The sequence below is a fragment of the Amblyraja radiata genome, chromosome 10 (genome assembly GCF_010909765.2).
Source record: "Amblyraja radiata isolate CabotCenter1 chromosome 10, sAmbRad1.1.pri, whole genome shotgun sequence".
NCBI lineage: Eukaryota > Metazoa > Chordata > Chondrichthyes > Rajiformes > Rajidae > Amblyraja > Amblyraja radiata.
Genome location: NC_045965.1, coordinates 47,635,479 through 47,651,240, shown reverse-complemented (window position 1 = coordinate 47,651,240; position 15,762 = coordinate 47,635,479). Strand labels below are relative to the sequence as shown.

Genomic DNA, 15,762 nt, shown 5'->3' with positions numbered 1-15,762 from the left:
CTGACTACGGGAGCTGGCTGTCCGGAGTTTGTACGTTCTCTGTGTGACCGCGTGGGTTTTCTCCAAGATCTTCGGTTTTCTCCCACATTTCAAAGACATACAGGTTTGTAGGTTAATTAGCTTGGGTTTGTATACTTGGTATAGGTGTAAAAACAATTGTCCCTAGTGTGTGTAGTGCGTGTAGTCTTGTGTTAATGTGCGGGGATCGATGGTCGGTGCGGACTCGGTGGGCCGAAGGGCCTGTTTCCGTGCTGTATCTCTAAACTAAACTAAAATTGACTGTTTCCACTAGTTTTGTAAGGGATAGACTCAAGATTATAATTGGGGGCATGAGAAATGGAGTGGAATGTTTTCCTGTTGGACAAATTTAATGTAATTTAAAAGCAAGCAGGATAATAGTGGAAGAAGAGAAAATGGAAAGGTATGGACAGGGTCAGGCAATTTGTAGATTAGCTTGTGTCTAAATGTCTTTTTGTCCTTGTGAAAGTGAGTCATAGAACAAAGTCATGCTTTATGTGAAAACCCATTCACCATGATATGATTCAGACCAATTTCTCACCTAAAAATAAAAATATTTGAAAAACAATAAATGCCCAATACTGTAAATGTGAAATAAGGATAAGTCACTATTTGTGGAGAAAGAAACAAAGCCTCTTCAGGCTGATGACAGTCTAATAAAAGATCATAGACCTGCAACACTAACTCTGTTTCGCTCTACTAGGAAGTATGTTTCATCTTTGACTATGTTTCATCTTTGATTACACGAATACACCATTAAATGCGTGCATTAATCATACGTTAAATAAGTTCAAGAGCTTTAACAATGTATCTCTGAAATAAATTTTACTTGCTTTCAAAAATTGTGACCAACACGGTTCCTATAAATAATCAGCTGCATTCTGTCTTTACTTTTTCAACTCTGTACTACATGAACAATTTAATTAATTTTCTTACAATTTCATTATTAATGATTTACTCGTCCCGTTTTCCTTTAACCCTTGCACAGGGACATTGGCCATTTGCTAGATACACATCTGCCTGTACTGGTCAACCTTCAACTTTTATCTGAGTGACTATTCTTTGTATTGGACTCTGATCATCTCTGTGGGGTTTCTAAGAAGAAAGGGCTTTGCAGACAATTAAGTTTGATCACATTGCACAAACGTGCATTTCCAACTCAGCTTGTAGATTGCAGTTAGAAGCTCATGTCATCCATGCCTGTGTTAACACCCACCAAGCTCCAACCCAGTTCATGCCACTAACCGTCCAAACTCAGGAGGCATTGACCTCAGTTGTCGCATCAAAGTGACTCCCCTGACATAAGTCTGAAGAAGAGTCTCGACCTGAAACGTCACCCATTCCTTCTCTCCAGAGATGCTGCCTGTCCCACTGAGTTACTCCAGCATTTTGTGTCTACCTGTCACATCAAAGTGTCAGATTCGGCTAACAGCAGCTAACTTTTGTGTCCCGCTGAGTTTCCCCAGCAATTTTGTGTACCAGCAGCTAACTTAATATGTTTTAAGATGGAGCCTGTTTGCTTTCCAGTCACACATGTTTTTTGGACAGCTAAATCACAGGAAAAATTCCTCCATGCAGGTTTAGAATCCACTTCTAATTCCTGATCTTTTCGAAGTAAGAAAGAATTGAAAATCTGTACAAAGTTCTGCAACTGGTCAATATAATGTGCAAGACATTATGATGTGTTCTTCTCAACATCGTTACACTCTGTCAAATTGCAAAACTCCCCTTGTGTTGGTCAGTCTCAGACACAAACTTAAATCTCTGTGAAATGTGCATTCTAAATATTGAAGAATAATGTGAGGTTCTTGATATTAAGAGGAGTCTGTAAGAAGGTGTGACAAACAAAAGGCTTGAAAATCCCTCCAATGTAATTCCTACTGTGAAAATTAACCAATAATAATTGTTATTGGCATTTAAGAGGTTAGGCAGAAATTTTGCATAGAGGCCGACAAAAAAAAACCTCACAATGTCTGTTCTGAGAACAATTTTCATCTTTGCACAAATTTCCAATATGTAATCTGAATAAGTTTTCATTACATTATATAAAATATCTGACATTCGGCTACATTTAGAAATATAAACAGTGGCAGGTTTTACAATTTGACCACAAAATTTGGCTCCTGCTATTTGAGTGATGCAGGTATGGTTGATGCTGCTCTAGTATCCAAAACGGTATGATATGAGTTACACTGGCCAAATTATTTTGAAGGATGTTAGCACATGCATATTTGGTGCCAATTCCAGATGCCAGCTAAAGCCCCTCTTATTTATGCTCAGTAGTAGGAAGCATCTACTTGCCCATCATATCTAAAGCAATTATGAATTGCATATTGACTAGCTGATAAATATTACTGTAGCGCTGTTACATTTCTTCAAGGAGTTATTTTAAGTTGCTGACGTCTGTCTATGTGAGGTTACAGATCTGGTATTGCAGGCATCTATCTTGACTTTAAAGCTCTTGCATGGACCATTTGTTCCAGGTGCTCATTGACATTTTGTTTGGGGGTGAAACAAGACTGAGAATAAGCAGAAGAGGAGTTGCTAGAAGAGGAAGGTCGGAGGAGACACGAGAGACTTCGGATGCTGGAATCTGAAGTAAAGTGTTGGAAGAACTTTGCAGGAAGGAACTGCAGATGCTGGTTTACACTGAAGATAGACAATGATAAGGACATGTAGAATGGTTGATTGTTAGCTGAGGGGAAGGTGACAATGACATACAATCAATAAAATTAATCCTAGAATATATAAAATTGCTGATTATTGGACAATAGTAACCAGGAATGAAAGATTGATACTTGCTGCACTATAAAGGTTCAAAGGTCTTTTATTGTCACGTGTACCAATTATGGTACAGCAAAACTCGATTTACCATACAGCCATACTAAAAAAAGCAACAAGACACACAACTACTTAAAATTAACATAAACATCCACCACAGCGGATTCCCCACATTCCTCACTGTGATGGAAGGAAATAAAGTCTAATCTTCTGCCCTCCTTTTCTCCCGCGGTCAGAGCAGTCTAACCATCCGTAGTCGGGGCGATCGATGCTCCCACAGCTGGCGATAGAAGCCTCCGCATCGGGGCAATTGAAGCTCCCACGTTGGGGAGATTGAAGCTCCTGCGATCGGGGCGGTCGAAGCTCCTGTGGCTTGGAGCTCCCGAAGTTGGTCTCTAGCCGGGGACCGCGAGCTCCGCGATATTAAGTCCGCAGGCTCCGGCTGTTGGAGCTCCCAAAGTCGATCTCCAGCAAGAGGTCGCCAGTTCCATGATGTTAGACTGCAGTGCGGACGGAGATACAATACGGGAAAAAAAAATCACATCTCCGTTGAGGTAAGAGATTAAAAAAAGTTTCCCCCCACCCCCCCCCCCACATAAAACAAGCTAAAGAACACTAAAACATACATTTAAGACATACTGTAAAACAACAAAGAAGGAAAGGACGAGACAGACTGTTGGCGAGGCAGCTATTGCGGGCGCTACCCGTGGAAAATATTGCTGCCACAGCAGTAACGAAACATGATTCAAATCCTGTTTGTCATTTCCCAGATTTTGGTCTTCCTGTGCTGAACTACAGTTGCATGGCCAATCCACATTGCAGATCTCGGAATCCCACACACAGTGTGTAATGTGGATGAAAATGTCATAGATACGTTTCACATACATATCTCTTTCAAATGTTTTCATGTTACTGAGGAAGTAATCTTTTTACTCATTTACCTCTCTGATTATTATAAATTAAAAGTATTTTCGTACTTTTGCCAGTAGAGTGGAATGGATTAATGCCAAAACATTAACTTGTTCATTGTGGGCAAAAGGACAAGTTAATTTGGAAAAATAATCAGGAAATTATGCAGGGTTAAATGAACTTGGTGATGCCCAGGGGCAGTGTGATCTAATGGTTTTTTTTGTGGGGAATATTTATTAATGCAGAGCTAGACAGGATATTTCATCACAAACATGAGAGGATTTCTGAAGTGATCATTCATTTCACAATTGGAAACAGCTGGGTTTCCACGGATAAGTCACCATTACACATTTACTGATGTGACTAAGATCAAAGCAAGGAGTCAAAAGGTTAAACTTTCATGTTTCCAGAATGGTTATTTGTGAGTGTGTGCCTTCACTTCATGGATATGCTTCCTATTTACTCTCTTGAACCTTGTACCTTTGGTGCTTTTGAAGAGTTTGGATTAATTGGATTACCTTCACTGGTCCTCAATGCAGTTGTTCACAGATGAAAGAAAAAATGCTTGCTTTGACTGAATATCTTTCTTATCCAGAACCAACAAAGTACCTTTGAAAAGTGGGCATATATATATAAGAGACAATTTTCGTGCCGTGTGGTCAGACCAACGTTAATGTATTTGACCATATACAGTAGTCTGCATTTGGTGTTATTAGCTGACAAAATTAGTTTAGAGATGCAGCTTGGAAAAAGGCCCTTTGGCCCACCGACCACAAATCACCCTTTCTCACTAGATCTATGATATCCCACCTTCTCATCCAGTCTTACGCACGAGGGCAATTTACGGAGGCCACAAACCTGCACATCCTTGGATGTGGGAGGTAACCACAGCATCTGGAGGAAACCTACATAGTCACAGGGAGAATGTGCAAGCTCCACACAGACAGCACCTGGGGTCATTCTGGTGCTGAAACTTCCCACAGACTGCACCTGGTTCTCTGATGCTATGAGGCAGCAACTCTACCACCTACACCACTGTGCTTCCTGTAATACCCTGAAATGTTGTACTAAGTTTATCCACTTTCTGGCTCCACCAGACAACGTGAGACGGAGTCGAGCTTTTCATATCTGAAACATAGGACCTTGACCAGTTCAACATCCACATCTCTATATTGTACTGAAAGCATCTCTATAGTATGAATGGGGCATGATTACAAAGTGTCTTGACTTAGTGCCACAATCTTACTGTTGACCAAAGTTAATCTAACACAGGCAAATCACAAACAAATGTATGTTACATGTGTACAACTAACCACCTTTGGGAAGGAAGATGATGAATACTTTTTTTCTACATCTTTTAACTTTTCAGAATTCTACCTTCAAAGAGGAAGAAAGATTCCAAGGGGAGAAAGGGGTGACTGTGGCTGACAAGGGAAGTCAGGGACAGTATAAAAATAAAAGAGAAGTATAACATAGCAAAGATGAGCGGGAAGCCAGAGGATTGGGTAACTTTTAAGGAGCAACAGAAGATAACTAAAAAGGCAATACGGGGAGAAATTATGAGATACGAAGGTAAGCTAGCCAAGAATATAAAGGAGAATAATAAAAGCTTATTGAGGTATGTGAAGAGGAAAAAATTAGCTAAGACCAAAATTGGGTCCTTTGAAGACTGAAAAGGGCGAATTTATTATGGGAAAATGAAATGGCAGATGAGTTGAACGTACTTTGGATCCGCCTTCACTAAGGAGGACACAAACAATCTCCACGGTGGCGCAGAGGTAGAGTTGCTGCCTTGCAGCACCACAGACCCAGATTTGATCCTGACTACGGGTGCTGTCTGTACAGTATTTGTACATTCTCCTTATGACCACATGGTTTTCTCTGGACATTCCGGTTTCTCCCACATCCGAAAGAAGTGCAGGTTTGTACGTTAATTGGCTTCTGTAAATTGTCCCTGGCACATAGGATACAACTGGTATATGGTAGATTGCTGGTCGGTGTGGACTTGGTGGGCCGAAGGGCCTGTTTCCATTTATATGTTTTACATATATATCTTAATTTAATTGAACCATATACGGTTGAATGTGTGGCATTATTTTTGTCTTGTTCTATAATCAAAGGGTAAGGTTGATTGATTTATTTGTGCAGAACAGTGATGGGGCATTACCGTGCCACCCCATTAAAAAAAAATTTCCGTAATATATTTATTATGGTGTGACGTCAATAAAGGTGAACACATGATTCTGATTTCTGACACATATCTCCAGTCATTGTGTTTTATGGCTGCTTTTCAACCTCTTCAGTCTGAAGGTCTCAACCCGAAACATCACCTATTCTGTTCTGAAGAAGGGTCAAACTCAGACATAGATGCTGCCTCACCCGCTGAGTTTCTCCAGCATTTTTGTCTGCATTGCCATTTTAAATAGTGTGCGATGGGCTTAAGCCAATCAAGTTGCTCGTTCTTTACGGGAAACCCGTCGACAGAAAACTATTCTCATTGGTGAGTGTGGAGGAGTGTGACTTTATTTATATATTTATATATTTAAAAAAACTTTTTTTGAGCGTGAGAACTTCTGTCATCAGCGTGAGAGCGTGAGAATTTTGTCAAATGCGTGAGTCTCACGCTCATTGCATGAGAGTTGGCAGCCCTGATGATCAGCCATGATCACATTGAATGGAGGTGCTGGCTCGAAGGGCCGAATTGCCTACTCCTGCACCTATTGTCTATTGTCTTTTGTTTGTGTGTATATATCTGGTCTATGGTACTGTATATAGACACACTGATCTGTTCTGTATTTATACCTACAATATTCTGTTGTGCTGCAGCAAGCAAGAATTTCATTGTCCTATCTGGGACACATGACAATAAACACTCTTGACTTGACTATTCATCTTGCTGTTGAATCTTTACAGTGATCAAATATTTTCTCCCTGTTTTGAGATGTTCATTGTGATATTTTCACATTTTTGTGCAGATTTTTGCTTTGTTTAAAACATTTTTATATTTTACTTTGTTTCTGGTCTTTGCTCTCTCGTGTTAGTAAGCTAGAAAGAGTGCAGAGAAGATTTATCAGAATATTGTCAGGACTTGAGGTCCTGAGCTATTGGGAGAGATTGTGCAAGTTAGCACTTTATTCCTTGGAGTGCAAGAGGCTAAGGGGTGAATTTATACAGATGTATAAAATCAAGTGGGGAATTGATATGGTGAATGCAAGGTAGGTGAATCAAGACCAGAGGACATAGGTTTAATGTGAAACAGAAAATATTTAATAGGAGCCTGAGGGGCAACTTTGTTACTGAGAGGGTGGTGCATATATGGAACGAGGAGGTACAGTAGTTGAGGCAGATACTATAATAGAATTTAAAAGACACAGGCAGGTACATGGATAGGAATGTTTGAGAGGGATATAGACCAAACGAGGGCAAATGGGATTAGTTTAGACGGGGCATCTTTGTCAGCATGAATGAGTTGGGCCGAAGGGTCTGCTTCTGTGTTGTATGATTTTATGACTATTACTCCAACACACATGTTACAGTGGACAAGTACTAAATTGATTAGCAGGGGGCAATCCTTTGATTTTTTTTTACACATAGTACTTTACTGGCAGTCAGGTTCAGATTACCTATTTGTGTGGCATAACGTAGCTATAATTAGCAATGTATTCACTTACTGAGAGAAATTATAAATAGATTTTTTTCTGGTACTTTTTGTATTTATGTCAGTGATGAGGTTTATGGTGCTGTTGAAATATGCTGGTTTAGAATTAAAGGATTAAGCAATGTTACGTAAAATTGTGGAATGATTATTCATAGTTAATAATATTTTATTTTCACATATTATGATTTATTATTGATAATTAACCATGGTAGAGGCAGATAAGATAACAGCATTTAAGAGGCTTTGGGGTAGATCCGTGGATATGCAGAGGCAGGAGGGATATGGATCATGTGCAGTTAGAGGAGATTAGTTTAACTTGGCATCATATTCAGCATGGACATTATGGGACAAAGGGCCTGTTCCTGTGCTGGTCTATAATCTATTAATAAAATGTGCCTATAAACTGTAAATCAAAGCCTGGTACAAAATGCTATCTAAGAATTAGTTGTTCTGAAAATTTAAAAAAGATACCAGTTACACATTGGATCTAGCAGCAGTAAAAATAGTTAAATGACTTCAGTACTTCAGTGACTTGAGCTTATTTCGTTGTGATCTTTGCCAAAGAAAATGTATTGTTCAGTTGGAAAGGCAGGAAATTATCAAGTAGGGCAATAGAAACATAGTGGATTGCTCAGCACCTCCTCCTTGTTCTACGTCAACCCTATTGATATCTAGGAATTTACTTGATGTTTTTAATGGATGATAATTATGGAAAATTTAGATTTTTATGTAACTACGCAATTGAGAATGTTATTAAATCATTGTTGAGGGTTGTATGCTGAATAGTACAAAGTGGCACTGTGCACTTGCTTATCAAAAAATACATAAAATTGTGATTTGATTTTGGTGCTTCGATGTCATAAGTATATTTTCTTTTTAATATTGTTTTCCTCTGCTTTTAATTATCTCATAATTTTTAGCATTGTGTGAAATATCAATACAGTAAACCCTCGCAATAACGGACCAACATATACCGCTTTTTGGTTCTAGCGGACAGACGCTCCTGTTGCCCCCCCCCCCCCCCCCACTTCCACCGGGTCACACAATGAGCTGGCATCACATGACATGCTGCTTCTGGTCATGGGAGCGGAGAAGAGCGAGCAGCATGAAGGTTGCGTGAGTGCCGTGCCCATCCCAGGCACACCGAGTGTGGGGTCGAGGGCTCTGCAACTCCCCCGCCTGTGAATCCCCACTTGTTTAACATCCCCAATGCCATGTTTCTTCCCTTCCGGCCTTGGGTTAAACTTCCCCCCTCACTCGGTTATAGCGGACAATCAGCAATAATGGACACCAGCCCCCCCACCCCATCCCTCCATGGTCTGGTATTGCAAACGTTTACTATACTCTATTCTGAAGATCAATAGCACGTAGATTTGCTGAGGTACATCAAGATAATTCTACTCTTTGGGTTAGAAACCAAAATTCTATGTTTTTTGTGCACAATGCTTCGAAGCCTCATTATTCTTTAAAATCTGCAAAGATTATGTATTATTACTGCACGAATAACTAAAATGTTTTGCTGCATTTAAAATGAAAATGTGGAAACACAAACCGGGAATATTCAGACTTTGCAGTGAAACAGGGAGGAATATTTAAGAAAAAAATGAGTTTATTCATTTACTAGTTTTTACAATTCATGTACAGGGTACCTCGTTTTCAATCATTGAAAAGGTTAGAATTAAAGACTCTGAGGTGGAGCTTCCCCCGTGAATGAGAAAATGCAGATGCGCTCGATGAGCTGATTAGTCCCTTGTTGGAAAGTCTACACTGCCATTACTGGCAACAAGATACATACATTGAAAATATTTTTTCTTGGAGTTTAAAGTCTGGGAATGTCTGAATTTCTAATCCTGTACTACTAAAAGAAGAAGATTGTCAGAAACATAAATGAAGCTGTATAATTTGTTTTCAAATATGAAGATTATTCTGACTGCATTGAGTCCATTCATTTCTTTATTGGAAACAGATCCTTGAATGGGCTTTGAGCCCACTCCTTAGTGGTAATAGACCACCCAGTGAGGCTAACAAAGCTGTGACTACTTCACTCAAAAGTATGGATAGGTTAGCCTGCGAGTGGTATTATGAATGCTTAGCATGGGTTCAGTTGGGATTCTTCCATAGTTATTTTTATTTTGTCAAGGTCAAGAATATCACTGACTTGAGATGAAACTTAAAAAAAACACTTTTTTGAATCCAGAATCAGTAGAAGAAACTCATGGTGAAACATTGGACAGAACTTTGTTTCTGAATAAAATTTTGCATCATACGCTTGGCCAGCATCCACTACAAATCGAGTATAACATTTCAATTTTCATGCAGCCCATCATAATTAACGGTGGTTTGACTAAAGCAGAGTTCTATTGTGTCTACGCACTTTCAGATGTTTTACAGTATTTTTATTTTGTATTTCAAAATTGAACGTAATTTGTTGTACCTACAAACAAATTTAAATCAGAATGATGCAGCAATATCATGCAAACTTCCAATTACGAGATGACACTGCGAGATAGCAATATCTCTTGTTTCCGATCGTGTGAGGGGATGGGGAAGAGGGGAAACAAAATCTGAGAATTCTGCTCCTGAAAGTTCCTCCGGGCTACTGTGCCCATTCAAGTCACGCAAAGGAGATGTAAACTGCTGGAGGAATGTGTCTTTCTCTGTGAACTTGAATAAAAGATCTCGTGAGAGAGCCAGATTACAAAATTATTTGTTGATAAATTCCAACGGAAGCTGGACAATTTGTCAGGGAGGAAATAAACCTAAATCTCAGATTTGAAAGGATGGTACAGTACTTGCACACCCAAAATCCCTGCTGTCTGTACATTGATATCACAACAATAATTTAAATGCATGTGTAATTGAATGTATGTAACTGCAAAATATGCTAGGCACTTCCTTTCGGATGTCCAAAATTTCTTAATTGACCACAATTTACAGAGTGCAGATTTTTCTCGGATCATATCTTGGCTGCATATGAAACCATTTCTTGAATGCAAAAGTCATGCCAAAATATGCTGGGCTCAGCAATTCCATAGTTACTCTTTAATTAAAATCATCGAGTAGCTTTTCTCTTTCTGTCTCTACATACCCTTTGGGTTTATTCTCTATTGTTTGGTCACTCCCAAAATTAGCTAGACATTGAGAGAAACCGGACTTTGTTCACTGGTGCTTCAGTACTTTAGGCACTGCAAGTTTGTAATTCGGTGAAAGGGTGTGGTACTTCAGAACATTTTTTTTGCTGTGTTTACATTGTTACATCTGTAATGCTCCAGGCTGCCAGGTTTCGGTGATACTGGCAGTCCTGTAATTTCTTCATTGTTAATCTGTGTGAACTTTTTTTTGGTTATAAGTAAAGGGATAACACACTGAGAATTACTTCTGTCACTGCTTTTATTTATGAATCATTCAGTAAAACGTGTCTGCTCAGTTATTTCTCAGGGTTACCCCTGTACTAATTTACCCAAGCTTATTTTTTGTTTGTGAATTAGTCCCTCAGAAGCAATTTACCCAAATACAGGTACTTGCTTTTGAGTAAATCTTCAGATTTGTGCTACATCATGCTGATGTTTCAAACTGTTTGATAGCTCATTAATACCACAGTTTGACAATGAGTTATTGGCTTTGGGTGCACAATATATATTAGGTGGATGGATACTGATAGCAGTGCAAAAAAATTGTTGTATAATTGTGAAAAAATAACCACAATTTGAAGTTAAGCTTTGGAACAATCCTGCACAACATTGGGTTTTGCTACTACAGTGTAGTACATGGAGAGGTGATATGCGGGGTGATAGAGAGGCAGCTGTATGCTGGCGGCACAAAGGCAGCCATAATGGTGGTCATTATGCAGGACAGTGGAGAGGCAGTCAATATGCAGTGCGGTGCAATGTGGCCAAGTGCAGAACAGGGGCTGACGTCAATGCAGATCGATTTTCTTGTGGGAGGTATTGTGTTTATTTCTTAATTCTTTATCGTATTCCCTTATTCCCTCAACTTTTTTCTTCTGATTTGTCCTTATTCCCCCACTCATCCGAAGGCTTCACCTCTCCATGTATCCATCTAACCACTTCCTTTTCTCTATATCACTTACAAACTGTCTTCTCATTAATATTTTAATGGGCAGTCTTTCAAGTAAGGTACACCTTTGTTTTTACGGACTTCTTTATAACAGATTTCAGTTGTGGACAGACCCACCGATCATCACCTTCAGGCTGGGCTGCCGACACCAATAGAGGCCCGCATCACCTCCCTGGCCAGGCCTACTGCCGCCACTGCTGACCCACACACCCTCCTCGGCCACTTCCAGGCCACGCCTGCCTCTGCCGCCACCACCACTGATCCTCACCTGCACTCTGGACGCCCGCGGGCTGCGACCAATGACTCCGCCGATCCTCACCTCTTCCCGACCGCCAGCAGGCCAGGACCATCAGCTCGCCTGGATTCCAGGCCTAGTTCCGGACCCATAGGCTGAATAAGCATCTTGACCTGACATCTATTTCCAGAGATGCTACCAAACCTGCTAAGTTACTCCAGCACTTTGTGTCTTTTCGTGTATTAATCAGCATCTGCAGTTTTATTACTTTTACAATGATAATCACCTACCTTATTAGAGCAATCAGCAATAATGGACACTATTTCCCCCCTCCACCCACACCCTATTACCACCCCCCCTCCCCCCGGCCCCCCCTCTGGTCCCATTTAATGTATGTATAATTTAACTGAGGATAGACACAAAATGCTGGAGTAACTCAGCGGGACAGGCAGCATCTCTGGATAGAAGAAATGGGTGACTTTTCGGGTCACCCATTTGGGTGAAATGGGTGACGGCTTCAGAGTTACTCAGTATTGCTTTTGATATGTATTCTAGCTGGAGCGCATAATACATTTCACATAACTTGGTTGATTTAGCAGTGGTAAAAGCTAATTATGTCAAATAATTATGGGACATTTGATCTGGGATTACTAAACAGACTTCTGCTGTAAAATGTACGAGAGTTTTTTTTGCTTCAGATGATGATGACATCTCTTCCTCTCTGCTGCACAATAAACCATTTCAGGAGGGATGTATGAAAGGGGCATCAATGTGGATTATTTGATATAGTTAACATCCATATTAGGAAAAGCAGTGGAGTAAAAACTGACACTAAGACAAGTCTTTGACTCACGTCTGTGGTGCTGCCTCACTGCAAGGTCAACAATGTTGAATGATGATATGGCTCTCAACAGGACTGTCTGTCAGCTGCACTGTTTGATGAGGTGTGCCGCCACTCTGTGATCTTGAACAATCCTTCCGCAGCCCTCAAATGTTTGGAGATTCCTTTTGTCTGAGCTGTGCCCTTCAGTGAGTCATAGCCTGCAGGAATTTTTGCAGACCTTAATTGTATCCGTGATATTATTGGCTCTCGTAACAGCTGAAGTACCCAAGAACTCTGCCCTTGAAAGCTGTTTTACATCAAAACCGAGACAATAGTTTAGTTTAGAGATACAGTATGGAATCGGGCCTTTTGGCCAACCGAGTCCACACCGACCGCCCATTCACACCAGTTCTATGTTATCCCACTTTCACATCCACTCTCTACACACTAGGGGCAATTTACAGAGGCCAATTAACCCACAAAACCACATCTTTTAGATGGTGGGATTCATGCTTATTCATTTTATCGAGGCAAATAAAATATTTTATCTTTTATCTTTTAAAAATAAATATCTGTTCCATTTTTTAGCTTTCCTCACACCTTATACAATCAAACATTGTTAACAGGCAAGCAGGGACTTGCTATCAGAATGCTGCCTATGACCTTTGAGCAAGGCATTGGAACAGGCACGGCTCACCAATTAATTAAAAAAAAAAAAAATTATTAAATTAATATTGCCCTAAATAATTTGACAGATAAAACACATGCCCGAGGGGAAATGTATTATCCATGCAGATTTTAAAGCAATATGGCCAGAGACATCAACATTTGGAAAGGGAGATATTTTGAGTAGGGAGCATTACAATTGAATGTGCAGATCATTTCATTTTTTTAAATGTCAACAAACTCCAATCCTCTTGATTCTAAAACCCCATTCTGTATCCCTCCGAATGGTTTCCAGCACCATTTCTGAACCTCTTGCTTTCCACATTTAGTAAACCAAAACATTTATTTTAATTAAAATTAATTTTATCATTTCATAATCACAAAGGCTTTTAACATAGAAACATAGAAAATAGGTGCAGGAGGAGGCCATTCGGCCCTTCAAGCCAGCACCGCCATTCATTGTGATCATGGCTGATCGTCCCCTATCAATAACCCGTGCCTGCCTTCTCCCCATATCCCTTGACTCCACTAGCCCCTAGAGCTATATCTAACTCTCTATTAAATCCATCCATTGACTTGGCCTCCATCCATAAATTCACAACTCTCTGGGTGAAAATGTTTTTTGTCACCTCAGTCTTAAATGACCTCCCCTTTATTCTAAGTGTGGCCCCTGGTTCTGGACTCGCCCAACATTGGGAACATTTTTCCTGCATCTAGTTTGTCCAGTCCTTTTATAATTTTATATGTTTCTATAAGATTTCCCCCTCATCCTTCTAAACTCCAGTGAATACAAGCCTAGTCTTTTCAATCTTTCCCTGGAATCAATCTCGTGAACCTACGCTGCACTGCCTCAATCACAAGGATGTCCTTCCTCAAATTAGGAGACCAAAACTGTACACAATACACCAGATGTGGTCTCACATCATACAACTTCAGAAGAACCTCTTTACTCCTCTACTGAAATCCTCTTGTTATGAAGGCCAACATTCCATTAGCTTTCTTCACTGCCTGCTGTACCTGTAAGACAACTTTCAGTGACCGGTGTACAAGGACTCCCAGCTCTGGCTGCACCTCCGCCTTACCTAACCTAACCCCATTGAGATTATAATCTGCCCCCTTGTTTTTGCCGCCAAAGTGGACATCCTCACATTTATCTATATTATACTGCATCTGCCACGCATCTGCCAGGTTACCCTGCAACCTCCTAACATCCTCTTCACAGTTCACACTGCAACCCAGCTTTGTGTCATTTAAAGGAAAACAATCTTAAGGAATTGCTGCCATCCATCTAGTGGTTATGAAAGCCTGAATACATTTCACAATTTCCTTGGAATATGTGTTTTCAAAGGTTAAAAAGTTCCACGCTTATAATTTTGATTTACAGATTATAAGGTAAGTGAATCGATTTTAACAGAAATAAATAGAATAAATCTCTGCTACTGTAACTGGCTTGGCAGTCGAAATTATACAGGGCAAAGAATTGTTACACTTTCCAGGATAGTTAGCTGGATGAAGAGGTGTTTTAGCCAGCCTATGAATATATTAATCTTCTTATTAGTTTAGTTTAGAGCCACAACGTGGAAACAGGCCCACCGGCCCACCGACCGTGCTGACCAGCGATCCATGTACACCAACACTATCCTATACACACTAGGAATAATTGACAATTTTACCAAAGCCAATTAATCTACAAATCTACACGTCTTTTATGTAATTAATGTTGATGAATAGTGAAAATATTTTCTATGTCAAATAAGCACATTATAAAGTTGCATTTGTGTGCACTTTGCTTGATGATGTGGCAGAAGTCAGTGAAAGGTCTTTCATCAGATCAATTCAGAGTTTGATGAACAAGTGTTAGTTTGTTTTATTTTTGCCCATGATTTCACATTAGTGCAGAAGTGATTGAAAAGAGCAAAATTAAGTCTATAGCACAGCCTTGTTCTATTGAAGTTCGTTACTACCTTGTTAGTTTGTTACATACTGTGCAAAACAAAAGTGTAAGTTTGGAATAATATGCAGCAGGGGTTTTAAGATGTGTTAAATCTAGAGGCACAGATAATTGCATTATTTTATTTGAACTTTACACCTCTATCATATGAATAGTTCCCTGGCATCTGATTTGATAGCCTTTTTATAAAATAAAAGCTCTTAATCTATTTTGAGAATTGCAGGAGGTGCTTTTTAGGAGCTAATGAGTAGCTGTATTGAAAAGAATAGCTTGGAATGCTCCTATTCCAAATGTTGAATGTAGTAAGTACATCCTGCTGTTTTGTATTTAGCAAAGATAAGAGTATTACTTTAAGAGGTAATGTTAAATTGATATATCTGTTACAGTTAAACCAACTTCCTAGTGTCACAAGAGACAGTAGATTGAATTGATTGAGAGATACAGCATGGAAACAGGCCTCTCAGCCCATTGTTGATCACCCCTTTACACTAGTTCTATGTTATCCCAATTTAGCATCCACTCCCCTACATACTGGGGACAATTAACCTACGATCGCACACATCTTTGGGGTGTGGAAGGAAACTGGAGAATCCGGTGGAAACTCACATGGTTACAGGGAGAACATGCAAACTCCACAAAGACAT

At 39.8% G+C, this 15,762-nt stretch overlaps 1 protein-coding gene across 1 annotated transcript in view; it reads left to right on the top strand.

Annotated features, from left to right (window-relative positions):
* The window catches only part of btbd19 (BTB domain containing 19), a 112,839-nt gene that overhangs the window by 22,768 nt on the left and 74,309 nt on the right, over positions 1-15,762 (top strand). The window lies entirely within an intron of this gene.